Raw genomic sequence first — 27,229 nt, 5'->3', positions numbered from 1 at the left:
CCCGGCCAGAAATGTCGACTGTACCTCTTGCTATAGATGCTGCCTGGCCTGCTGCGTTCACCAGCATTTTTTGTGTGTGTTGCTTGAATTTCCAGCATCTGCAGGTTTCCTCGTGTCTGCATTTTTAAATAATTAACTGATATCATTGTGTCAGTTGCAACTATTCTAATGAAATAAGGAATTTCATTTACAGTTTGTGGTAACTTGCTTAGCCTACAGACATCTTACACTCGTTTACAATGAGGTACTTACTGAATTACGACCACTAAGCATTGTTATAATGTTGGAACCACAAGAACCAATGCGTCACTGTTACGAAAAATGGCGTTTACATCTACCTGAAAAACATGCTGTTGCTAGGCGACCTTACTTTTGGAGAGGAAGCAACAGCCAGCAGCTGCAGGGTAGGGGTTTTGGGAATAGAAGACAGACATAAAGGAGAGGGAGTGGTGAGGAACTGAATGGGAAGGATTGCAGAAAATGATTTTCAGTGAAAGAGTGCATTGATCAAGCAGAGGACAGCAAATAGAGCTGTTGCCTTACAGTCCAGTCGCACTAGTCCAATCCTGACATCTGGTGCTATCGGTGTGGACTCTGCATATTCTTCCTGTTCCCCACTTCCCTACTACCCTCACCCCCAGATGTTCTACTTTCCTCCCACCTCATCATGACAAGTAAATTGGTAATTGCCTCTTGTGTGTAGGCAGCTGGTGGAACCTGACTGGTGGAGATGGAGATTATGAGAATGTGAAGAGAATAACAGACAGGAAAATTCGTCACCTTGACAGATACAACTAATGTTGCATCTGCAAAGTTCTCCAATTTCACTAGAAGGATAAGTAAAGCAGATTCATTGTTCTCTGCCATACCATTAGAAGGCTTGGAAGATCATCAGGGACACCAGTCACCCCAACTATAAACTGATTCAGCTGCTTCCATCTGGCAAATGCTACCACAGCATTAAAGCCAGGACCAACAGGCTACAGGACAGCTTCTTTCTACAAGCCAGTAGACTTTCAAATTCACATGCCTGTACATTGCAATGGAGCCATAATGCAAAGATCTTTACTCCCTCACGTTGTGGGATGGATGTAAGATTTAAATAAATTCCAATTCTAATCTCCACCATCAAGGCCCAATTACATTCATTTGGAGCCATTTTGCTGGCATGTCCAACATTAAACCCTCAAAGCAAGTATTTTCTTCTGAGCTCTCTGTCACTAGAAGAAATTTCAAAAAGGAAAATAGTCAAGGAAGTTTTCAAATCCTCCTTGCCAAGAAATGGGATGCTCAAGCCCATTTCTACTGAAAGTAGAGGAGATCAGTTCCAACCATCAGGAGCGCACAGAAACCCAAAATAAACTGCAGAAGGAGGGCCGTAATTCACAAATCCTCAGAGGACCTCACTTCACTTGTCTTACTTCCCCAGACCATTGGTCCAAGAGCTGATTTTGCCAAGGCTGCATTGTAGCCCGTGCTTAACCATTTGATGAATAAAATCAGGAAATCATGCAAGTATCTCTCATTCCTCTGAATGAGTTGAAGTAAGTCATCTTCGAATCCACGGGACTCTTTCAGGTAATGAAAAGTCTGATGTTTGTGGATGATTGATGATAGGTATTCATGGAACACAGAAATGTAACTCTACATTGAATTCCAAGTGAGCGCTTTACACTACATCTAGTCTTACCTTTCATCATAATTTATCAGATTTATTAAGTACTGACTGCTGCCATATCGAAGAGCAACAATCACAAATAAAGTGTTTAATTTTTACCCTTCAGAAGGTTGGACAACTGATCTTAACATGTTTAACCAGATTACATGTAGCCATATATTACATATACTAATAAGTTGATAGAATGCAATACACTAAATTGATAATATGTCACAGGAGAACATGTTTAATGTGTAGCGTTGTTTTACTTTGACAACAGACAATATCTCATCAAACATATGCCCTGCTTCCTCTGGTTGCACTCCTTCTCTGACAATTTCAGCTTTATATAACACAGAATTTTATTCTTTGAAGTGCTATTAATTTTACAAATCACAACAGCAAATGATGCTTTCTTTTAATATAACCGGGTTCGGACAACTAATTTTTTTTAATTGATTGCTGTAATGTGCAACAAATAATTTTGAGGCTCATGAAGATTTTTAAAAAATTATTTATATATTTTATAAATATTTATATGTTTTTGTATTTCCTTCCTTTTTTGCCACAGTGCTTTATCCAACTGTTTTATTTTCTTTCTACCCTGGTCCAGCAGGTCAAGCAGAAATCTATTTCCTGACCGAAAGGACACAATCAGTGCATTTGCTGCTGTGTCTCAGGTTAATCCTAACCTTGGGAACTACCTGTGTGAAAATACAGGATATTGGAAGAGGCTATGGACCCTGCTCCAACTTCAGTAGATATTACATAAAATGCTGGAGAAACTCAGTTGGCCAGGCAGCATCTACAGAAAAGAGTAAACTGTCAACATTTTTGGCCAGGACCCTTCTTTAAGATTGACATCCACCAGCATTTTTATGTGTTGTTTTGGATTTCCAGCATCTGCAGCTATTCTCATGTTCTCGATCTGATGTACCGGGATACTGCTCTTCCTCCATTATCTTTTGCAATGAGAAGCTTACATAATTCCTTCTTCAATATATTAAGCAACTTCGCTCTTCAGCTCTTCATAATAAATTTTGCAGGTTCATCATCCTCTGTCTGACGTAATTTTTTATCACCTCAGTCCTAAATCTCTTGTCCCGTGAGTTGAATTTGTACATTACAAATTGAGAGTTTGTAAGTTTGTAAGTAAGAATTAAGTTGAGAGTTAAGGGGCAAAAGTTTAGGGTAACACTAGGGGGAACTTCTTTACTTAGAGAGTGGTAGCTGTGTGAAACGAGCTTCCAGTAGAAGTGGTAGAGGCAGAGTCGATTTTGTCATTTAAAAATAAAATTGGATAGGTATATGGACAGGAAAGCAATGGAGGGTTATGGGCTGAGTGTAGGTCGGTGGGACTAGGTGAGAGTAAGCGTTCAGCATGGACTAGAAGGGCCGAGATGGCCTGTTTCCGTGCTGTAATTGTTATATGGTTATATTATCCCGTGACTCATTGGGTTCCCCCCCCCAGGTTGCTCCACTTTCTACCCACATCCCTAAGGTAGACTGGGATGTGAAATACCCCTTAACACAGGCGAATGATAGAAGAATCAAAGAGGAGTTGATGGGTATATGAGAAAATGTTGTAGAGGTCTAAGGAGGCAGAGAATGGCTTCCAAAGTTCAAAGTAAATTTTATTATCAGAGTACATATGTGTCACCACATACAGCCCTGAGATTCATTTTCCTGCAGGCATACTCAGCAAACCTATAGAATGGTAACAATAACAGGATCAGTGAAAGATCTCGTTGAGTGTAGAAGACAACAAACTGTGCAAATGCAAATGTAAATAAATAGCTATAAGTAAGGAGAACATGAAATAAAAAGATAAAGAGTCCTTAAAGTGAGTGTATTTGTTGTGGGAATATCTCAATAGATGGCGAGTGAGTATAGTTATCCCCTTTTGTTCAAGAGCCTGATTGTCATGGGGCAGTAACTGGATGGTAATAATTATTAATTATACCAATAAGTTATTTGTTTACTTATAGTTAATTTCACTTTGTGTGAGAATGAGAGGTAAATCCTAAAGTTGCAATTGTGTACCTCTGCCTAAATGAACTCCAAAGCTAAAACATAACAGCCATCTGTAAATCTGAATGGCAAAGAAGGTACACTTTCACAATCATTGCCTCTGAGGGCTATTTAATTTACAATTACCAGCCGATCTAGGATTGCTGATTGCTCACTTAGACCCTACTCAGTACTTGGTAAATTGGATTGGCTGACCAAGCTGCCCATTAGACCTGCTCAACTGGGCAGCACAGTGAATCAAAGCTGCTGCCAGACAGGCCCAATCATCAGATTTAGTTTGGACCTTGGCTGCTGTCAGCGTGAAATTTGCATTTTCTTCTATAACCATGTGAGCTTCATCCTCTCTTGCTACTAATTAAATTGGCAACTGTAAATTGCATCTGCTTGGGAAGTTGATGGGCAAGTGAGAAAGAATAGTTTTCAAGGAAATAAGTAAGGGAATGCAAATGATGGCAAAGTTCTGAGAGACAGTATAGACTCAATAAGCTGAATGCCCTCCTTCCAATGCCTTGAGGAAATTGGAATGGACCCTATTAATCAAGTAGCCGACTTGCTCCACTCTCAGATGTAAACTGTTTACTTTATACTTTTATTGTCGCCAAACAATTGATACTAGAGCGTACAATCATCACAGTGATATTTGATTCTGCTCTTCGTGCTCCCTGGAGTACAAATCGATAGTAAATATTAAAAATTTAAATTATAAATCATTAATAGAAAATAGAAAAGGGAAAGTAAGGTAGTGCAAAAAAAACTGAGAGGCAGGTCCGGATATTTCGAGGGTACGACCCAGATCAGTGTCAAGATCCGTTCAACAGTCTTATTACAGTTGGAAAGAAGCTGTTCCCAAATCTGGCCAAGGCAGAACTTCTGCTATGACAGTCAGCACTTAGACCATCAGTATGGGCAAAGGTAATCTGATTTAATTACTTATCTATCATTGCTTCTAGTATGATCTTATTATGCACAAATAGACTTCTGTGTTTCTTAACTTCAGAACATTGAACTCTTTTGACACTAGGTAATGAAAGGTACCATATAAATGCAAATTGTATTTGAAACATACATTACATAATCTTTATTTAATTTTCTATGAACTTGTTGCATAATCTATTACTAGAGTTTCTAGATATTAATACTGTAAATTCCTTTGCCCACCATACTGGACCTTCAGCTTTGGAGCCGTGAGTAAATGAGGGAAATAAAATAGCAAGCAGCCGAATTAAAAGGTAAAATGTTTTAACTGAATGATGTGAAGTTTAAGTTTGTATATAAAGCTTAGGTTTCTCATAAACCAAACCCACTTTGTTTGAAAAGCTACATTTACTGAGCGTATAAGAACCTAAATTTTTTTTATTGAATACCACATGTTAATTAGCTGAAGTCGGAACATCTTCAATAGGCCCATCGTGGTATTTTGTCTATCGTCCCTGGCGCTAGATTATTGATAATATATCCTTTCCAGAAACTTGCAGCTTCTAAATGACTACATGAATTAATAATGTGTATCTGCATTTCCTTTGGCGAATTGTAATAGCTGAAATTTGCTGCATTATTTAAAGTGCCATGTAATCTATACCACTATACGCGTACGAATGAAGTTCCAATGGAAAGTTAACTATTAAAATAACACAAATTCAAGATTAAAAGATGGCTTGCAATTCAAAATATAATGCAAAACTTGGTATTGTTACAAAACTGGATTCTGCATTATGCGTAATTTATTAGAAAAATCAGTAAGTTTAATCTCTCATTGTTTAATAAAGTAAACCTATTATCATAACAATACAATTTCTTCTTTTACTGTACAGTATCAATTTGAGTCATACTCTGTGTAGGAATTAACCTACTGCTGGTGGGAACATCATCAAAATTATTTATCAAGAGGTGCTATTCTATGCAAGTTTGAAATGAAACTGGCAGGGAGTATGTTGGGTTCTACACTACACTCTAATTGCTTCTCCCTCTTCTACACATCATCGTTTATGCTAACATATTTCAAGAAGTACAAAATAAACTGTTAGGTGTTCTGCTGCAATATCCAGATCTGCCTTTCTGCCTCACCCATTGTTTATTAAAGGTAGAATAGAACTTGTGTTTTTAAAGCACCTTTCATAAATTCAGAAATCCCCAGATAGTGAAATACCTGACGGTTTCCCTGATGACTACATCTGTGGGAAGGGCACCCAATTTCAGCACTTATCTGACTGGGTCAAGGCATTAGATATACTCAGTTGGATGTACTCAGGATCATTCAGGGAGCTGAAGATATAATCGATGAGACTTTTGAAGAGGAGGTCACACCCAGAGTACAGGCTTCAGGCAGTAGAGGTAAGGGAACCAAGAGGTCAGTGCAAGGCTCCCCACGGCCATTCCCTTCAATAACCAGTATACTGCTTGGTAGGGGGGTGTGACCCATTGGAGCACGGCGGCAGCAGCCGGGCTGGTGGCACTGTGGCCAGCTCTGAGGCTCAACAGGGAAAGATAAAGTCAGGCAGTGTGGTAGTTATCGGGGACTCGATGTTTAGGGAGACAGAAAGGAGATTCTCTGGCTGCAAAAGAGACACCAGCATGGCGCGTTGCCTCCCAGGTACAAGGATCCCGGATGTTTCAGAATGGCTGCAGGATATTCTCGAGGGAGATACTGAGCAGCCAGAGGTCATGGTGCATATTGGCACCAATGACATAGGCAGAACAGTAGAAGAGGTCCTACTCAGTGAGTGTATAGGGTTAGGAAAGTGGCTGAAGAGAAGGACCTCCAAGGTAGTAATCTCCCATTGCTCCCGGTGGCATGGGCTAGTGCAGGTATGAATGGGGTGATAGCACAAATGAATGAATGGTTGAGCAGAACTGGAGCAGGAGATCAGTTAGCAGAAGATTGGACTGGAAGTTAGGTGTTCAGTAAGGTAGTGAAAGAAAAAAATCAAAATAACAGGAATGATGGGTCAGATGGTTTGAAGTGTGGATATTTTAATGCTAGGAGTATTATGGGCAAGGGTGACAAACTTAGAGCATGGATCAGTACACAGAAATACAATGTTGTGGCCACTACTGAAACTTGGTTGAGAGATGGGTGATTAATGCACCAGGCTTTCAAAGTTTTAGAAAAGCTTGAGGGGGAGGAGAGTTACACTATCAATCAGAGACAATATCACAGCTGCGCTTGGGGGAGACGTAATGGAGGGGTCAGGCACTGCGTCCATTTGGATAGAACTCAGGAATAGAAAGGGTGCAACCAGACTGATGTGATCGCTCACTGGACCTGCTGTAGGGTAATGAGACTGGCCAGGTGACTGATCTTTCAGTGGTTGTGTTAGGGAATAGTGACCACAAGTCCTTAACTTTCAGGATAGCTATAGCTAAGGATAGGTATGGTCCTTGCAGGAGAGTTTTAAAATTGGCGTGGGCAAATTATGACACTATTAGGTAGGAACTAAGAAGAGTTCATTAGGAACACTTCTTCTCTAGCAAGTCCAGATCAGAGATGTCGAGAGTAATTGAAGTTCACTTGCACAGTGCCCAGGAAAAGTATGTTCCTGTTAGAAGGAAAGATGGGGATGAAACAATAACAGAAACTTGGATTTCCAGAGACGTGATGAATTCAATCAAGAAGAAAAAGTAAATGTACGTAAAGCTTTGGAAGTTAGGATCAGACGAAGCACATAAGGGGTATAAAGAAGCCAGAAAAGAAATAAAGAAGGGAATGAGGAAAGCCAGGAGGGCTTATGGAAAGTCCTTGTTTATTAGGATTAAGGTGAATCCCAAGGCATTCTATACATACATCAAGAGCAAGAGGATAACTAGGGAGAGTGTGGGACCACTTAAGCATAAAGGGGAGAACATTTGTTTGGATGTGGAGAATGTAAGTGAGGTACTTAATAAGTACTTTGCTTCAGTATTTACCAAGGAAAAAGATATGGAGGACCAGGAGATCAGAGCTGAGTGTATAACTACATTAGGGCATTTAGTGGTGAAGAAGGAGGAAGTGTTGTGCCTCCTAATGAGAATTAAGGTGGATATGTCGCCAGGACCTGATAGGATTTCCCCAGGTTATTGAAGGAGTCAAGGGATGAACTTTCTAGGGCCTTGACCAGTACCTTGGTGTCCTCTCTAAGCATAGGCATGATATCAAGGTTGGTGAAGCTGTGAATAGTGTAGAAGACTGGCGAAGAATACAGCGCGATATAGATCAGTTGCAGATATGCACAGAGGAATGGCAGATGGTGTTTAACCCAGGTAAATGTGAGGTGTTGCACTTTAGTGGGCAAATGCAAGGAGACAGTACACTGTTAAGAGCAAGATATTTTACAGTGTTGCTGAGCAGAAAGATCTTGGGATCCAAGTTCATAGCTCTTTGAAAGTGGCCGATAAGCTGGTGGAGAAGGTTTATGGAATGCTTGCTTTTATTAGTCAAGGCACTGAGGTCAAAAGTCAAGAGGTTATGTTGCAACTTTATAAAACTCTAGTTAGGCTGCACCTGGAGTATTGTGTACAGTTCTGGATGCTCCTCTATAGGAAGGATGTTGAGGCCTTGGAGAGGGTGCAGAAGAGGTTTACTAGGATGCTACCTGGTTTAAAGGGCATGTGCTATTATGCAAAATTGGATAAACTTGGGTTGTTTTCTCTGGAGTGCCAGAGGTTGAGAGGAGATATGATAGACATTTATGAGATTATGAGAGGCATAGATAGAGTAGACAGGGAGTATCTGTTTCTAAGGGTTGAAATATCTCATACCAGAGGGTATGCATTGAAGGCGAGAGGGGGTAGATTCAAGGGGGATGTCAGGTAAGTTTTTTCACTCAGAGAGTGGTGGATGCCTAGAATACACTGTCTGGTATGGTGGTAGAGGCAAATACATTAGAGGCTTTTAAGAGGCACATGGATATAAGGAAGATGGAGGGATATGGACATGGTGTAAGTAGGAGGGATTAGTGTTTGGATATTTTTGATTTACTTTTTAGCTGGTTTGGTACAACATTGTGAGCTGAATTGCCTGTTCCTGTGCTGTACTGTTCTATGTACATCTCAAGTGTAGTCATGCTGTAAAGCATAATTTTCTTTTACCTCACTCCTACACTGCTGTAGTAGAGAGCAAATTGCTTCACGATTTTTGCTCCAATTCTCCGAAATACCACTGCACAAAGTCTCCCACTGTAGCTTTATTAATGTCTTCAGCCAAAGAAGATGCAACAATGGACTATTTGTGTAAGCTAATATCAGGCGTGTATCTGCAGACAAATTATCTAGATGGAAACTGGACTCCATGTTAGTGAATCCACAGCTGCTATTTAAACATCTAAAGATGAGTCTTTTAATGATTTCAAAAGTTTTTTTGTCCTTTGAATTAAAGAATACAAGAACAGCAATTTCATTACAGAATCTTTTTTGTTCACTAGTATATATATATGTAAAGGCCATGGCTTTAAGTTCAAATATCCTTGTGAATTATTTTATGAACTGATTAAAATCTTCTCCTACCACAGCCTCAGTTATGGTATATTTGGAAGCAATCAGAGAAAACCACCACAGTTGCTCTGAATAAGCTTAAGTCATTGATGCATGTCTTTCCTAAAGTAAGGACAAGTAAACACTGCAAATACATGGAATCCTCTCTAATTCTTACTCACCCTCCTCTCCATATCGTACTAATATCAATGAAAAGGTAAGAAGGGTATTAAATGAGTATCTGTTTTTTATGGTATACATTCATTTTTAATATACACGATACCCTTCATTGTTACTCATCCAATTGTTGGCACCACATTGCCTTCTAATATCCAGCTACTTCCAAATCTCACAGCCAGAATGGAAGCTTTTCCTTGGAGTACCATTGCCAGGTCAGTGAAGAACTTTTGGAGACATTTGGTTTTATGATCAAAGGGAGGAGTCATTCATGAGGTTCTTGTGCATGTGGTTGAAGATGAGGGTGAAGGAGGCAGCAGAGAAAGCTGTAAAAACTAGGCTTGAAATAGAGTCTGGCAGTTGAGTTAACCTTTCAATTCTAAAGTGATCCTTAATTATTGAGAAGGTTCAGATGAGGAACTCAATGCCCAATGGTCCTTATTGTGCTCCTGACATATTCAGCAATGAACAAGTGGTATTGTGATAAAGTATCTGTAAGTGGCATTGCGCTTGTGGTTTTGAACCTTGGAGCCTGAGGGAACGATGATGTAGACTTTTTCAGAGAGCAAACAGTTTGTGTGATATAGCAAATTTTAGTAGTAACATGAGTATTTAAATGGTATGGGGTGATTGAGCAGTCTGATGACTGAGGAGATATTGTGGTGAATGGAATCCAAAGCATAGAAAGGTGGGTGTTTGAAAATGCAACATGAATGACTTGGTAAAATGCTTTTAGGCAAGGGTGCAAAGGAGACAGACTTGCATTGACATAGCATCTTTCATATATATTTCTAAAGGCCTTGAACTATTTTACAATCAATAAATGTATTTGAAATGAAATCCCTATCAAAAACTAGCAACATTCTCTCTACATTACTTCCCACAGGAGCCTATTAAAAAACTGTGATCATGACCAAGTTGATGGATAAATAGTGGATGAGACACAGGGGAACTTCAACTGTGAAAAATAGGAACTGTTATACTAATCCCAACTTGCAGACAGAGCCTGGGTGATGCCTTCCTTCCATGGACTCTGCCAACACTTCTAGAAGCAGGCATAATCAAAGGCCCCACCCACCACAAGCAGAATATACAATAGCCTGATAGCAGATACCACTAGGCTCAAGGACAGCTTCTACCCCAGTTATAAGACTAATGAATGGTTTTGAGGGTAAAAAGGATTCTTAACCTCAAAATTTAACTCATTGTGACCATACATCTCACTTTCTGTCTACTTACACTGCACTTCCTCTGTACTGTAACTGCTCATCCGCACTCTTTTATTGTTTAACCTTGCACCAACTCAATGCACGGCTGTAGTGGATTGATCTGTATGGACAGTATGCACTGTAGCTCAGGCATCTGACAATAATAAAATAATTTACCAATTTATGTCTTCTCCAAAAATCTATTCAACTTTGTATGAAAAGGATTTAAGTTGTATGTTTTATAGGTTTAGAAGATGTTTGAATTAAAAACATAATATTTTGTGGTACCGGAGTCTGCATCAACCATATTTTTTGGGAAAATTCCAGGATTAAGCCTGCCTAAAATAAGGTATGATTCCCGGCACCTGAAGAAATTGTTAAATCAGATGATAGCTTCGTAAATTTCTTATAAATTCAAAGAAAATATCACTACTTATCTCTTTAGTACACTCAACACATTTTACTTTACATGTTCACATAGAGAAAACATGTATTTTAAAATCAAATACACTAAATTCCAATGATAAAGTTCGACATTTAAAGTCAATTGATAATCTAAGTATATGTATGTCACCATATACAACCCAAGATTCATTTTCTTGCGGGCATTCACAGTAGATCCAAAAAACAAAGAGGAATCAGTGAAAGACTGCACCCAACAAGAGAGACAATCAATGTGTAAAAAGTAACAAACTGCAAATACATAAAGAAAGAGGAAACAAAGAAATAATAATAATAATTAAATAAGCAAAAAATATTGAAAACATGGGATTGAGTCCTTGAAAGCGAGTCCATAGGTACACCAAAAATGAATATTTATTAGCCATTTTATCACATTCTTATCTGCTTAACCACCCTGTATCATCAAGAATTAATGAAAAACTATAATTATTCATTGGCATCAAATTATCTCAATATTAAAGATTTTGTAACTGGAGCGATCATACGGTAAAGAAGAATGAGATTTTAATTGGCTATATGCAGACAAAATACTATTGCATATAATTAGACAATTTTCTGGGAATATCTTTCCTCCTCAGACATGAAAACATGATTATTCTGTTACTTGAATTATTATAATTATTATGTTTCAAATTGTTTTCATGTTGCTTCCACACAGTACACGGGATATTTCTGTCTAGGCGGTTTAAATCTGTATGGTTAACTCAAGAGTTTAAATTTGGATTTCCACCATAAATACATCTGCAGTCTCTTTATTGAAGTAAAACTTGCAAAACATTTTCATGCAAAGAAGGCCAGAGATCATCACCAATGAATAAACAAGAAAAACGTGGCTTCTCAAGTGTGAAGTAGGGTTTAAATCCATTGTTGACTAAGTGCTTGTCGTTCACAGGCAGCAAGGTCACTTGAAGAAGAAGAAACCAGTTTAACCACAGTAGATTCAATTGTCATTGTCCTATCATATTTTTATTTGCAGTAAGTGTTTTCAACAGAAAATTATGTCTTGAGGTCAGCTAGACCTACAAAATTTTCTCGATAATTTTAATATCTTAGCAATTTAATACCCTCTCCTATTCTTAGAATCCTAGGATTCACAATTTCCTTTTATTTTCAAAATTTATTAGTAATGCAGTTTTGGATGGATTATAGGAATAGATGCAGCAATGCTTTTAACTTTAAATTCATTTTTAGACATACTCTCAGAGTATTTGTGCTGACAATTTTGTGATTGTGGGCTTTCTGTTTATTACAGTAGGAATGTAATACCAAACAGATTATGGAAATACATTCAGTTGTGCTTTAAGATATAAATTTAGACTTTGGCATGTTCCTGTAGACTGCATCGACATCATATTTATACTGTGCATTTACTGCCACATCTGTCTTGTACAAATATCAATCTGTGCCAACTTCTTCCTTTGTACCCTGCATTCACAAATCACATTTACACTCTACTTCCTAGACATTCAATCAATTAGCTCCCAATTCTCATGCATATGTCATGCAAAGATCAATTTAACCTGGAGTAGATCACACTTGCGATCATTTCTAGACAAATTTGTGCTTAATGGAACATTGAATTGGCCACATAAGTTTGATTAGCCAGCCAGTGATGTAGTGGCATCAGCACCGAAATTCGAGGTGAGTGTCCCAAGTTCAAATCCGGCCCGGATCCTTCACGTTTTCCATCCGTGCTGGGTTGAGCCTCGAACTAACAACTTGGCCTCGTTAAAAAAAAGTCAAATGCTATGGAAATAGCAAAAACGAAATGGTGCCCAATGTGCCACAAGGGACAAAAAGGAACAACACACATATCAGTGTGATTCATTTTAGCAGCTCTGATGTATTTCTGGCCAAACACCAAGTTACTGTACGTCACTATTCATGCATTGCCCTTTGACTCTTCTCGACATAAATTAAAGCTTCAGTGTGCAAGTCTCAGTAAAACTAGGAGCATTTTTTTTTGTTGTTTTGAACACAATTTCAATTACATATTCTACTAACATTGGCAAATGTCTGGGTAGCCATTGAATTCACTACTGGCTTTGTCAACATCTTCAAAAGTCACAATCTTCTCCAATTAACAAAAAGTGCTTTCTACAGCATTTAGCTACTGCTGTACTCATCCATCTAGTGCCTTAGTAATGTCACCAATGACATTCTGGCAATGACTGGACACGTTGAGTGAATCAGAGACTTTGAGGCCTCAGGCAAAGATAATGCTCTTTTGGAAATAGCCTACAGTGTCTTCAGGGACATTACTTCCCACCTGGATGTCTCGAATGAACGACTTCACAGCTAGCCTCGGTTCTGCAAAGGTGGCAATCACTGAGGAATTTGTAGGAAGACCTACACTGAGGATTTGTAGGTCATGCTCCTGTGCCTGGACTGCACATTCTGTATTATATTAAATCTTCTTGCCATAGCTTCCTTCCATGAAACATAGCAGATAATGGCCTACTTCTCAATTTATTGGCTGTTTTGACTTTGAAGAGGTCACTGTATTTGCAAGTAAAATTTAATCTGATTTCATACTCAGGTGATAGGAGTCACTGGGTGTTTTCCCTGGTAGCAGTATCCAAAGAAATTCACAGAGAGATGATGGTGACCTTCACTGTTTACAGAAGCTCGCTCTTTGAACACACCAGCTAAATGGAAACAGAACATCAGCCTCACAAGTAGGAGAATGGCAGGGGAGATTATCATTGCTCTGAAGATGAGATTCCACTGTCTTCTTCAATCCAGGGTCACTGTGCAGTCAACATGTTGGGACTTCATAATAGTGGGATCATGAAAGTGAAGGCTAAAGAACAGCAAAAGCAAGAAGAACAGAAGGAAGTCCTAAGGGAACACCCATAAGAAGGGGTGGGAGGCTTTGAAACATAGGCTATAAGGAGGGGTCACTGATAGATGCTTTTTTACCAGAAGGCTGCTGAGTCATAGTCCCCAGCCAGAGGTACTCTTATACACTTCAGTATCAACACAGATAACCAATAGTCAACCAGGAGAATCTAGATGACACTCTCTGATTCTCCTCTGTAGAGCGAACTGCATTAATGAATGAATCTCTTTTACATCTACCGATGTGGCTCACTTGTACTGTTTTCAGTAGTGCACAGCTCCTTGTGCCATATACTGTATCTGTCTGTTGTATACTCCTGTCAGTGGATCTGAAAGCTCACTGTCTCTCTCTCCTAGCTGGCAATAATGGTACGTGGCTGAGGTTGGGCCGTAATGGTGACTGAGTATCCAAGGGCCAATACCATTATTATTTTGGAAAATACCAAACTGTTGGATGTTGTGTTCGGCTGAACTTCATCCAATCACATCTGTCCCACTTAGGCATGGTAAACCAGGCTCACCCAATTTCAAGTGATTTTGGCAGATTGCAAGCTTTTATTAAATCCATTTGAACTTTAGCTCAAACTAAAGCAACAGCTTGCCATGCCAAAGATTTGATCTATCCAATTTCTGGACAGGCATCCATATCATGCATAAGTAGCTTCTAATCCATAACCTGAATTCACACCAACTACATTTCATACCACCTCTTCACTGACAACGTGTTGATTTTCTGCAGCTACACAAAGTATAATTGGTTTACTCAGTCTCTGAGTGATCTTTTTTTTTGAACATAGCTATGAGACTGAAGTAAACAATATCATAGTGGTGAATGGAACTCCTCTCTTCCCCCACCAGTTTAATATACACGTATGCTCAAAATACAATGGTAGAAGTTGCTTTTATATAAAAATTTCAACATTCATTTTTAGTTATTGCTAAAATTCATGATAATATTTTCACCCTACCTTCTCCTAAGCTATTTTTTTTTAAAGAAAGCATTACTTGTATTATCAGCAGCATGCACAAACATGAAGTTTATTATCGTCACAAAATGAGAAATCAGCAAAATCAAAGTATCTGGTCTCTCTCAGCCTCCGGGCGCCTGCTAATGAGCTTACACCATTGCAAACCTTTAAACAGTCTCTGATGAATCACTCTTCAGATCATGTTGTTCATACCAAGCCTATAGCTCGCTATTAATCAGCTGGGGCCTTATCCTGCCAAAGGATTCCTCAAATTCAGTGCAGCTCCAGTAAACAAGTTCTTATTATTTTACAAAAAATAATTTCTTCTATTAACATTTTCATTGTATATATTGAAAGAATAAAAAACACCTGAATGAATTCTAAAAGTTTATCCTGTTTAATGAAGTTGAAAAGAATGAACAGAGGCTCTTCTTATTGTGTACAAGCACAGTAAGCATTCTACAGTAGAGATGAATTATAAAGAGGAAAGGAACTATGCATCTCCTAGAACACAAAGTAAATGTATCCAAAGCAAAAATCTGGCCAATGCCAAAATGCTAGAGAAACTCATCAATTGATAAGCTTCAGTGGAGAAAGGAAGCTTTCATGTTGCATTGTTTTTTTCTGTGAATGGGGGTTGAGGTTTTGCTTTTCCAGCTGCAGCTTTCCATGGGGGTCGATCTGTTAGTTTTTTTTGTGAGGGAGGGGGTGGGGGCTTTTGGGGTTGCTAGTTTTGTTTCTATTTCAGGCTGGATGTGGGGGGAGTTGATGTCTTTTCTTTCATTAAACCCTATGGTTTTTCTTTATTTCATGGCTTTCTGGAGAAGATTAATATCAGAGTTGTATTGTACATGTCCAGATGAAATCAGAAATTTACATATACCTTAACCAAATATATTTAAACTCAGTGTTTCACAATTCCTGACATTTAATCCTAGAAAACATTCCCTGTCTTAGATCAGTTAGGATCACTACTTTATTTTAAGAATGTGAAATGTCAGAATAATAGTAGAGAGAATGATTTATTTCAGCTTTTATCTCTTTCATCACATTCCCAGTGAGTTAGAAGTTTACATACACTTTGTTAGTATTTTGTAGCATTGCCTTTAAGTTGTTTAACTTGGGTGAAACATTTTGGGTGGCCTTCCACAAGCTTCTCACAATAAGTTGCTGGAATTTTGTTCCATTCCTCCAGACAGAACTGGTGTAACTGAGTCAGGTTTGTAGGCCTCCTTGCTCGCACATGCTTTTTCAGTTGTGCCCACAAATTTTCTATCAGATTGAGGTCAGGGCTTTGTGATGGCCACTCCAATACCTTGACTTTGTTGTCCTTAAGCAATTTTGCCATAACTTTGGAGGTACGCTTGGGGCCATTGTTCATTTGGAAGACTCATTTGCGACCGAGCTTCCTGGCTGATGTCTTGAGATGTTGCTTCAATATATCCACATCATTTTCCTTCCTCATGATGCCATCTAGTTTGTGAAGTGCTCCAGTGCCTCCTGCAGCAAAGCACCCCTACAACATGATTCACGATTGGGATGGTGTTCTTCGGCTGCAAGCCTCACCCTTTTTCCTCCAAACATAACGATGGTCATTATGGCCAAACAGTTCAATTTTTGTTTCATCGGACCAGAGGACATTTCTCCGAAAAGTAAGATCTTTGTCCCCATGTGCACTTGCAAACTGTAGTCTGGCTTTTTTATGGCAGTTTTGGAGCAGTGGCTTCTTCCTTGCTGAGCAGCCTTTCAGGTTATGTTGATATAGGACTCGTTTTACTGTGGATATAGATACTTGTCTACCTGTTTCCTCCGGCATCTTCACAAGGTCCTTTGCCATTGTTCTGGGATTGATTTGCACTTTTCGCGCCAAAGTACATTCATCTCTCGGAGACAGAATGCGTCTCCTTCCTGAGCAGTATGACGGCTGTGTGGTCCCATGGTGTTTATACTTGTGTACTATTGTTTGTACAGATGAACATGGTACCTTCAGGCGTTTGGAAATTGCTTCCAAGAATGAACCAGACTTATAGAGGTCCACATTTTTTTTTCTGAGGTCTTGGGTGATTTCTTTTGATTTTGTTTGTAAACTTCTGACCCACTGGAATTGTGATATAGTCAACTAAAAGTGAAATAATCTGTCTGTAAACAATTGCTGAAAAAATTACTTATGTCATGCACAAGGTAGATGTCTTTAATGTCTTGCCAAAGCTATAGTTTGCTAATATAAAATCTGTGGAGTGGTTAAACAATGAGTTTTAATGACTTCAGCCCAAGCGTATGTAAACTTCTGACTTCAGCTGTATACTTTAGCAATACAATGGACCTTTGACAGAGAAATAAATCAACTGTAAATCTACCAATGGCCATTCATCAGTGTTAAAGTTGATTCATATAAGAATTAATTGATTTAGAAAGCAAAAGGAAAACAAAACCTCTCGGCACTAGAAGTTGGGAATAAAAGCAGAAAGTGGTGGGGTTACCAAGCAGATTAGGTCTGTGAGGGAGAAACAGCTAACGTTTCAGTCGATGACTTCATCAGAAGTGCAAAGATTAAGAAAACTATCGGGTTATAAGATTCTAGATTATTTATTGTTATTCTTCAGTACAGGAGTATAAAGGAGAATGAAATGATTGTTCCTCCAGATCCAATGCATGAAAGTAATCTTACAAAGTACAATGTACATGTGTCTGTTAAGTGTGGCTGTATATACCTAAGATTAGTTATGTACATAGACTTTTTGTATGTACATTAAGTGACTCTAGGTGTAGTGTATCTGAGCATTAAGTAATTCTGACAGGAAATGATGAAGTAGCAAAGTGACTTTTGGCAAGAGGAATTCTTCTAGGTAGCAGCAGGTCATGTGAAAACACAGTAAGACATTGACTGTGTCTGTGCAGTTATGAAGAGTGAAGTGTAAGTATAAAGCAGCAGTGCATAGTGGGTGAAGGGGCTGAGAGGCTGATGTAGATGTGGGAGGACGGGGTGTAGTGGGTGGAAGTGTTGATCAGCCTGACGGCTTAAAGGAAGTAACTGTTTAGTGGTCCTAGTATGTATACTGTGTAGCCTCTTTACTGATGGGAGTGGGACAAACAGTCGATAAGCAGGATGGGTAGGATCCTTCATGATATTGTTGGCCTTATAAGTAGGGGACAATAGGAAGGATGGAGAGAACAAAGGGAATATCTGTCCAGGTGATGCAATTGTGTGCATTCAAGACTGATGAACTCACGCTGATTTGAGTGTACTCTATATTACATTGTCTGTTCTATTTACTATAAATTACTATGATTGCACATTTAGATGGAGGCGTAATGTAAAGATTTTTACTCCTCGTGTATGTGAAGGATGTAAGAAATAAAGTCAATTCAATTCAAGGGAGGAGTGTGGCATGTAGGCAGATATATACAAAGGGTAGAGAAAGGATCATAACAAAACATGTTGTAAGTGTCCAAACTGTAGGATCGTATTGGGAAATGAAATCATGAAACAAGTAAACAACTTCAGGTACCTTGGATCAAGGTAACATCTGATGGCAAATACGAAACAGACATAAAAGCAAGAATAGCAATGGCAAGAACAGCATTTACAGAAATGAGAAACATTCTAACGAAGAAGAAAATAGCAACTGACATCTGCCTTAGAACTCTCAGCTGCTGCATTCTTCCTATATTGATGTATGGCTGTGAGTGATGGACCATCACAAATGCAACGGAAAAAAGAATCAAATCAGCAGAGCTGTAGTTCCTCAGAAGAATGCTATGCATATCATATACAGACTGGATAACCAATGAAGAAGTTCTACACAGAACAAAAACAAAATGTACATTACTTTAAAAAATCAGAAAACAACAATCAAAATTCTTTGAACACATTATGCGAAGAGGGACATTAGAACATTTAGTTACAACTGGAAAGCTGGAAGCAAAAAGAAGCAGAGGCAGACAGAGAATGAAAATGATAGATGGATTAACATCAAGTCAAGTCAAGTTTATTGTCATTTCGACCATAAGCTGCTGGTACAGTACACGGTAAAAATGAAACAACGTTCCTCCAGGACCATGGTGCTACATGAAACAACACTAAACTACACTAGACTATGTGAGACAGCACAAGGCTACACTAGACTACGTAAAACAACATAAAAACTACACTAGACTACAGACCTGCACAGGACTACATAAAGTGCACAAAACAGTGCAGGGCAGTACAATAGTTAATAAACAAGACAATAGACACAGTAGAGGACAAATTACAATATAATAATAAATGATGTAGATATCAGTCTAGACTCTGAGTATTGAAGAGTCTGATGGCTTGGGGGAAGAAACGTGTTGCACAGTCTAGTCGTGAGAGCCCAAATGCTTTGGTACCTTTTGCCAGATGGTAGGAGGGAGAAGAGTTTGTGTGAGGGGTGAGTGGGGTCCTTCACAATACTATTAGCTTTGTGGGTGCAGTGTGTGGTGTAAATGTCTGTAATGGCGGCAAGAGAGACCCCGACGATCCTCTCAGCTGACCTCACTATCCGCTGCAGGGTCTTGCATTGAAACCTGGTTAGAAACAGGGGAGGCAACAAATACAATTCGGAGGGTCAGGGACCGTGATGGATGGAGAGACATGATTGCCCACGCCGAACAGCAAGGCACCTAATCTAATCTAAATGTCCAAATGATAATCCATGGTGTTTGCTAGATGTATGAATGATTCTATAGCAGACAGCTCTGGAAAGGTAGTGCAGCTTGATCTTCACATTCATTAGTCATCAAGAAATGGTACAAGTTGATATAGTAGCCCTTCTCAAGTGGTATAAGGGATAGGAAGTTGCTATAGGGCACAGAGCAAGACCACAGCAAGATTAGGTCAGCAATGACAAGTCCCATATGGGCCTTGAACAAACATTTGGTATCAAATTGTGCACATACAGAAGGAAAATAACATACTACAGCAGAGTCGGCAAAATCAGTCTAAAAATAAAATCAGAACATTTTGAAAATACCTAACAGGTCAGGAGCACCCATAGTAACACAAATGGTTAATGATCTTTGATCAGAGATGAAAATTCTAGACTGTTTTAAGATCTTGCTCCTTTAAATTCATTATTTTAACACTGTGACCAAGTTTCCATTCTTCCGGAATTGTCAAAGACTAACAGGAAAGAGACAATGGGAAGGCTATAATGAGATGAGGTAAGGACACCATGCAAGAAATAATAAGACACTTTGTGTCTGTACACTTATGGAGAGATTGCTTAACAACTTAAACAGTGTTGTTTCAAAGACCCATTTATATTTAAATCAATATTAATTGGGAGATGCAGGTCAATGGGAGCGTTAGATTTCATTAAATGATAACTTCAATTATTTTAAAATATGTCATATATAGTGACAGAGTTTCTCCACAATCACCTGTAACATTCCGTTATATTGGCTCGTATATGTCTAGGGGAAATCCCACTCAGCACCTGCCTCAACACTCCCCACAAGGTCGGTCGCCGTCTGAATCAATCCAAAACATCAATCATCAACCAGCACACCCAGTAAATTTTAACAAGTACACTTTATAGATATTACTAATTCTATGACATTGATATAAATTTGATACAGAGGGGAAAGTAATGAAAAAAAAGGTGCCAAGCCTTATCAAAGTCCAAGTTCTTCGCGCACTACCGTTGGAGCTCAATCGATTCCTGACAACCACCCGAATCCTGTCGACTCACAGCTCGGGACCACCAGGAGTGATCGACCGGAGCCTTTCCACACGTCCACCATCCTCCCCGTCTCTCCTCCGACTCCCCGCCAAAACCCCGTCCCCAGTCATATGATACAGCATTGTATCCGAAAACAAAACGATACATGACCACCCATTGGCTAATAGCACCCTGCTATCTGTATTAACCCAAGCAACGGTCTAGTTAGAGACTTTCTCAGCATTCCTCAGTATAACATAACAAAAGAAGCCATTTTAAATTTAACAAAAAGAAAGACCCCGTACACACCTATTTTTGTTTAAGTGAATTATTTCTATCATCAAATTAAATAATTTGAAAATATCTTCTCAGGGCATTTTTAGGACATTTTACAAGAAATATTCTGAAGTGAAAAGGATACGAGATCTACTTTCATGTCTATATTCATAAAGGGGGAAAGTTTTTAATCTTTCATAGTTTTCTCTGGTCATAAGAAGTAATAAATTGTTTAAACTACTGTTTCCAATTTTATATCTAAAACCTTTCAGCCAATCTTTCATTCCAAATTAAATTAACATTTTATATCAGGGAGTAAAAATCCATTGATAACATCTTCAATTATATTGCCCCTGAGATTTACCTTACCTGCGTTGGTACAAATGTTCTATAATAATGCTGCAAGATTACTCTATAAAATCCACAACTGAAGTCTGTTCAAATGAGTATACTGTTATACTGCATGAAATATGGAAAAAATATGAAACATTGCTGAATAAATTAACAATACATGACTGAAACCTACTATTTCTAACTCGTATTTTTGGTTGGCATTGAGACAAATTTTGCTAGGATGAATTACTCATTTTAAAAAATATTTATTGAGTCCGTTTTGTATATAAGGAAGTTTACTTTCAGGAATTTTGCATCGAGGCACTGTTAAAGTCACGTTCTTGCTCTTTACATTGATGATGTAACTTGTCTAAATCTGTATTGAGTTACTTGAACACTTTGTACAATCATTAGATCCTGAGGATGGAGATGGATAAATCTGAATAGCTTGCACTTCCACAACAGAAAAAGAATCTAAACTATTAATCTGTAAGTCTCCAGAAGTAGCTGAGCATCTGGAGTTCTAAAAAATCATCAGTTCCAAAACTAAAGGATTTTGTGTAGCAAACTTATGCTTATTTCAGAATCAGAAGCAGGTTTAATATCATTGGCATATGTCGTGACATTTGTTAACTTAGCGGCCGCAGCAATACATGATAATATAGAAAAAAATAAGTAAGTCAATTACAGTAAGTACATATGTACATTAGTTAAATAAAAGATAGTGGAAAAACAGAAAATAATTTTTAAAAGTGGGTAGTGTTCATGGTTTCAATATCTCAAAGTGCAAATACGGTTGTAATCATTTAACAAGATCCTTAGTAAAGAGCATTGTCAAATTCAGTTGTGTAATGACAGCATGGATGAATGATCTGTCATATGGTAATTCTGAGCAGCTCCCAACACTCTGTCTTGGAGCTGCCCATTGAGATCCACCCCTTAGAGGCACACACTTACCAAAACTACAATCAATGAAGCTGTGCAAATAATGTCTGCAATTAATCTTGGAAACATGCTTCAAAATTCATTCAGTGCAGCTTGGAGAGGCTGAAGGGACAAAAAGTCAACTGCATGCAAAGTGCTAAGGAAAACATCCCAGGTTCTGAAGGGAGATTGCTGATACACCTCTGTAAGAGCAATCCCCAAGGTTGAAAAAAGCTTTGTTTTGGGCAGTCAGAAAATCCTCAAAAACAGTCTTACCTTGCCTGAGAGATGGGGAAGATGTCTTCTCTCCTTGCTTACTGGGTTTTGATGATCTCTGTAATGCAGGACAGCAAGGTGAGTGTGTTGGTACCTATCATTCACAGCAACTGGGAATATGATCCTGACCTGAGGAAGTTGACTGTGATTTGTGTTGTGGTGCTGTAAGATGCTGGGGAATGTTACCCCTTAACTGTCTGCCAATGACAGTTGCTTAAGTGTAATTGATCTTTTAAAACAGCATTACTAAAAGCTGTTGTCCTGCAAATGAATAATGATTGCTATTGTTTAAATAATTGAGATCAAATATTATTCTGGAATGCCGAGAAATAGCAGTGAACCAATGCTGATATCGTCAAGGTGAATGTCATACTTGAACCTTGTTTTCAGTGCAATCAAAGATTGCATGGAAAGTCAAGGGTCAAATTTCCTGTGTGCAGAGACTTGGAAATGGGTACAACTTTGCTTGGCTCTGGTTTAAGTCTATTTTTAATTGCACAGTAAAGTGAAAGTACATTTCAAAACTATTATCTCTGTGAACTTTTAAAAATTTGGTAGTCCTGTCTTCAGAGATGCTCTTGCTGACTGTATGATCAACTTCTTTGATGGTGTCAGCTTTTATCTGTTTCAACATCCGATGCTAACATATAGAGTCGAATCTAATCTGAAACATTGAACATATTCAGATATATTATAGAAGTTCAAAAGGGCCCTGAAGCAGCCTCGCTGAGGAATGTTTTTGCAACTTAGCTTTACTGAATAATTAAGACAAAATTGCTTTCAATTCAAATACTGTGGATTCTAATTACATCCATTACATTTCCTAAAACTTCTCACATTATTCTGAAGAAGTAAAACACACATGTCAAAGTATAAATGTTACCAGACAGCACAGATCTCATTCTACTAAGCCCAAAGGATAGGCTAAAATAGTTGATCAAAATTGAAATGTGCTATCAAAAACAATCAGGGATACAGTAATAAAACAGTGCAAATTATTAATTTCTTTAACTGGACTGCTACCTGTGGATCATAATTGCAAACAATCATAAACTAACATTTTATTGGAAAATAAAGCTTTTAAAACATCACCAGAGAATATTAAGATTGAATTATTCTTGTGGTTGTAGAAGTCAACTTATGATAAGTTAACTTTTGACATGTCATAAGTTATGAAACTGAAGGTTGTGGAATTACCTCCGGAACCACAATTCTCTGCGTTCACATCAAGATCTCTACTACTCTGTTCCATTTCCCACTTCCATAGCGGTTCTTGAATCTTAATACTAAGACCGTCAGTTAACATAAAGGTTATTTTAACTTCACATGAATTTAGTTGCATGACAGCAAATGATTAAATTACTGGAACAATATTTAGGGTTATAAACCATTTATCCAGAGTTATGCATTCAAAACTTGCCATTAAGGAGCATCAGACAATTGTCTGCTGCATTATCACCAACTTCATTGTCTCTGGAGATCTCGCATCCACCACTATCAGCCTCATAGTTCCCTTATCCCTTACTTCTCATTTCTACCTCCTACCTGAGAATCACAAACCTGACTGTCCGGATAGGCTCATTGTTACTCCCTATTCCTGCCCCACCTCTTGAACTTATCTCTGCCTATCTCTTAAGGCCTCTTGGTTCAGTCCCTTCCCATCTCCATCCATGACACTTCACACACTCTCTATCGCCTCAATCACTTAAAGTTCCCTGGTCCCAATCGCTTCATTACCACTATGGATGTCCGGTCCTGAAGCACTCCTAACCCCCAACAGGAAGGCTTTAAATCTCTCTGCTTCTTTCTAGACAGCAGACCTAAACAGTTCCCCTCTGCCACAGACCTCCTCCATCTGGAAGAACTGGTCCTCATCCTCAACAATTTCTCTTTTGGCTCCTACCACTTCCTCCAATCCCAAGGTGCAGCCACGGGCACCTGCGTGCCTTTCTGTTGGCTATGTGGAACAGATCATGTCCAAGCCTACACTGGTAATATTCCCCAACTCTTTCTATACTACATTGATGACTACATTAATGCTACTTTATCCACCTATGGTGAGCTCATTAACTTTACCTCCAACTTCCACCCTGACCTCAATTTTACCTCTCTCCCTTTCTCAGTCTCTCTCTGTCCCAAACCCTGGAGATATACTGTCTACTGATATATTTTATAATATCTGTCACATGTAAAAATGCTATCCCCTTTTCTCAGTTCTTCCATCTCTGCACTATCTATTCTCAGGACAAAGCTTTTCATTCCAGAAAATATGAGATGTCCTCTTCCTTCAAAGAATGGTATTTCCTTTCCTCTCCCATTGGTGCTGCTCTCACCTGCATCTTCTCAATTTCCCGGACATCCATCCTTGCCCTCATCTTCCCACCGTTGTAACAGGGATAAAGTTCCCTTTGCTCTTCTTAGCACTCCGTGAGATTCCACAGCCAGCACATTAATCCCCATAACCTCTGCCATCTTCAGTGGGATCCTACTACTAAACACATCTTTCCCTCCCTCCACCCCCACTCTCTGCTTCCTGCAGGGATCACTTTCTACATAAAACCCTTGTTCATGTGTCCTCCCCCACTGAACCTCCTCCTGGCACAAATACCTGCAGATGTGCCTACACCTCTTCCCTCTCCGCCATTCAGCACCCCAAACATCCCTTCCAGATGAGGTGATACTTCACCTGTACCTTAGGGTGTGGAATTAGCTGGATTGCTCTTACATAGATCCAGTATGGGTTTGACAGGCTGAGTGGCCTCCTCCTGTAGTATTACCATTTTATGACTCTGTAATTCTGTGAAGATCAAGGGAGTTTGCTTCAGCATTACTTGTTTCTCATTCCACATTATCAGAACAGATTATTTGGTTGTTGTGAATTTGGGGAACTTGCCACACTCCAATTAGCTGCTCCTTTTCCCATATTAATACATACCTTCAAAATGGCATTATTCAAACACAGAGATAAAGAAAGCAACACACATCAAAGTTGCTGGTGAACGCAGTAGGCCAGGCAGCATCTATAGGAAGAGGCGCAGTCGACGTTTCAGGCCGAGACCTGACGACCTGACGAAGGGTCTCGGCCTGAAACGTCGACTGCGCCTCTTCCTATAGATGCTGCCTGGCCTACTGCGTTCACCAGCAACTTTGATGTGTGTTGCTTGAATTTCCAGCATCTGCAGAATTCCTGTTGTTTGCAGAGATAAAGAAGTTTCTTTTAATCCCTCTACTTTTTTTCTTTGCTGAAGTATCATGAAAAATATTATAAATTAACCAAATTAATAGTACCGTACAGTGAAAGCTGAATAAGTTGATTTTGAGGGCATTACTTGTTGAGGGCCTCCTGTGATATTCTAAGAAATGATTCCTATTTGGTGGAAAACATTTCCTTTTCATCTGAAGTCCTCTCCCTCCCATTAGTCACTATAGAAACATAATAGCAGTAATCACAGAATCCAGTAGGTATAGCACTGTGCTCTTGGCTAATACTAAATTTTATTGACTTGCATGGATTAGCCTGCAACCTTTATGATTATATATACAGAGCATAGTCAATTGTTTCCTCATCAAATCTGCCAAAAATCTATTAACTGCTCCTTAATTTCCCTTGCTCTTTGTGGGATCTTGCTATAGGCATATTGGCCTAGATAATAACGATGATTACATTTGAAAAGATAATACTTTGGCTGCAAGGTGTTTTATGGTGATTATAAAGACACAGAAACAGGCCCTTTGGCTCTTCAAGTCTGCTGCAAGAATCAGCTACCTATTTACACTAATACTACTTTAATCAGATTTTCGATTTTCCCCTGATTCTCTTCAGTAGCACCCCACCTCCCATCCCAAGATTCTACCATTCACTTACATAGTGCAGGCTAATTTACAGTAGTAATTTAATCTACCAATCTACAAGTCTTTGGGCTAGGGGAACAAATCCTTTCTGTCACGATGAGAAAGTCACTGAGATGGCGCAGGTGGTCAGAGTTGAATCCAGGTTATTAGAACTCAAGACAGCAGTCAACTGCTCGTGATGCCCTGCATTTAGCATTGTGAGAGCTCTACTGGCTCTGATGCCTGGTGCTTGTGATGCTGGAACTATCATTGGTAGTTGCTGTGAACTTCTGCACCATTCTGAATTATTGTGTGCAGGAATGACATCTCTGAGGAAGTTAGACATTTTTAAGACAGCCAGGATCTAGCATCAGTTTTAGTAGAAACAGCTTAGATTAGTGATATGTACTACAGCTCCAAGTATTTCCTTGCAAGGTTAGAAACAAAGGTTTGTTTTGAAGAAAGAGAATGAATTTTCTCTTCGCTTTGTGCCCATATCTTATTGCTTCTGAATTGGCTGGCTGCATAAAATTGATGTCGGCGCTGATACAAAATGTTACAGTCCCAATATCCGCTGATAAAATGTACAAAATTTATTCCACCAGTATGGTGCATTTGTCCTAACCTCAAAAATATTAAGCTATAGAGAGACAGCAGCCAGTTTGTAACAGGAAAATCAGCATTAGTGCACAAATTTTAGTCTTGAGAGTAATTTATCATGCAAAGGTAAATAATAGAGAAACATTGATATTAATTACTTGTTTGTTGTATTAGGTTAGTGAATTAAAAAGAAATTAGTGAAACTATTTCAGAAGTGGAATACAACATCTAGATTCTGCTATATTGCATATTTGGTGCATCTAATCTGATGATGAATTCCTTCTCTAATGTTTCTGTATCCATGGGGATCTGGAGCCAGTGGCTCACTCATTCATTTCTTTGAAACATCACAAGTGAAACTAATCTTCTTGAAATTAATTTCAATAAACACACACCTTTCCCATCTGTAATTTTTTAAATCTGTGGAAAATTGCACCGTAAATTCACTTTAAAAACCATGGGGAAAAGTGTGCTGTAGTCATCAGCGTGCTACCATAGTTGAAGAGATGGAGACAT

The 27,229-nt window shown here is 38.8% G+C and overlaps 1 protein-coding gene across 9 annotated transcripts in view; it reads right to left on the bottom strand.

The window, feature by feature from the left end:
- The window catches only part of LOC134342810 (extracellular sulfatase Sulf-2-like), a 352,386-nt gene that overhangs the window by 163,536 nt on the left and 161,621 nt on the right, over window positions 1-27,229 (bottom strand). For 3 of the 9 annotated variants that reach the window (XM_063041404.1, XM_063041403.1, XM_063041408.1), the window contains one exon: window positions 22,283-22,340. The exons of the other annotated variants lie outside the window; for them this stretch is intronic. The gene's annotated coding sequence lies outside the window, so the exon portion shown is untranslated. The remainder of the gene's footprint in view (window positions 1-22,282; window positions 22,341-27,229) is intronic. 9 annotated transcript variants of the gene reach the window in all.

The sequence above is a fragment of the Mobula hypostoma genome, chromosome 2 (assembly GCF_963921235.1).
Source record: "Mobula hypostoma chromosome 2, sMobHyp1.1, whole genome shotgun sequence".
NCBI classification, from domain to species: Eukaryota; Metazoa; Chordata; class Chondrichthyes; order Myliobatiformes; family Myliobatidae; genus Mobula; species Mobula hypostoma.
Note: the sequence above shows the minus strand (reverse complement) of the source record. Positions and strands in the feature narration are given on the sequence as shown.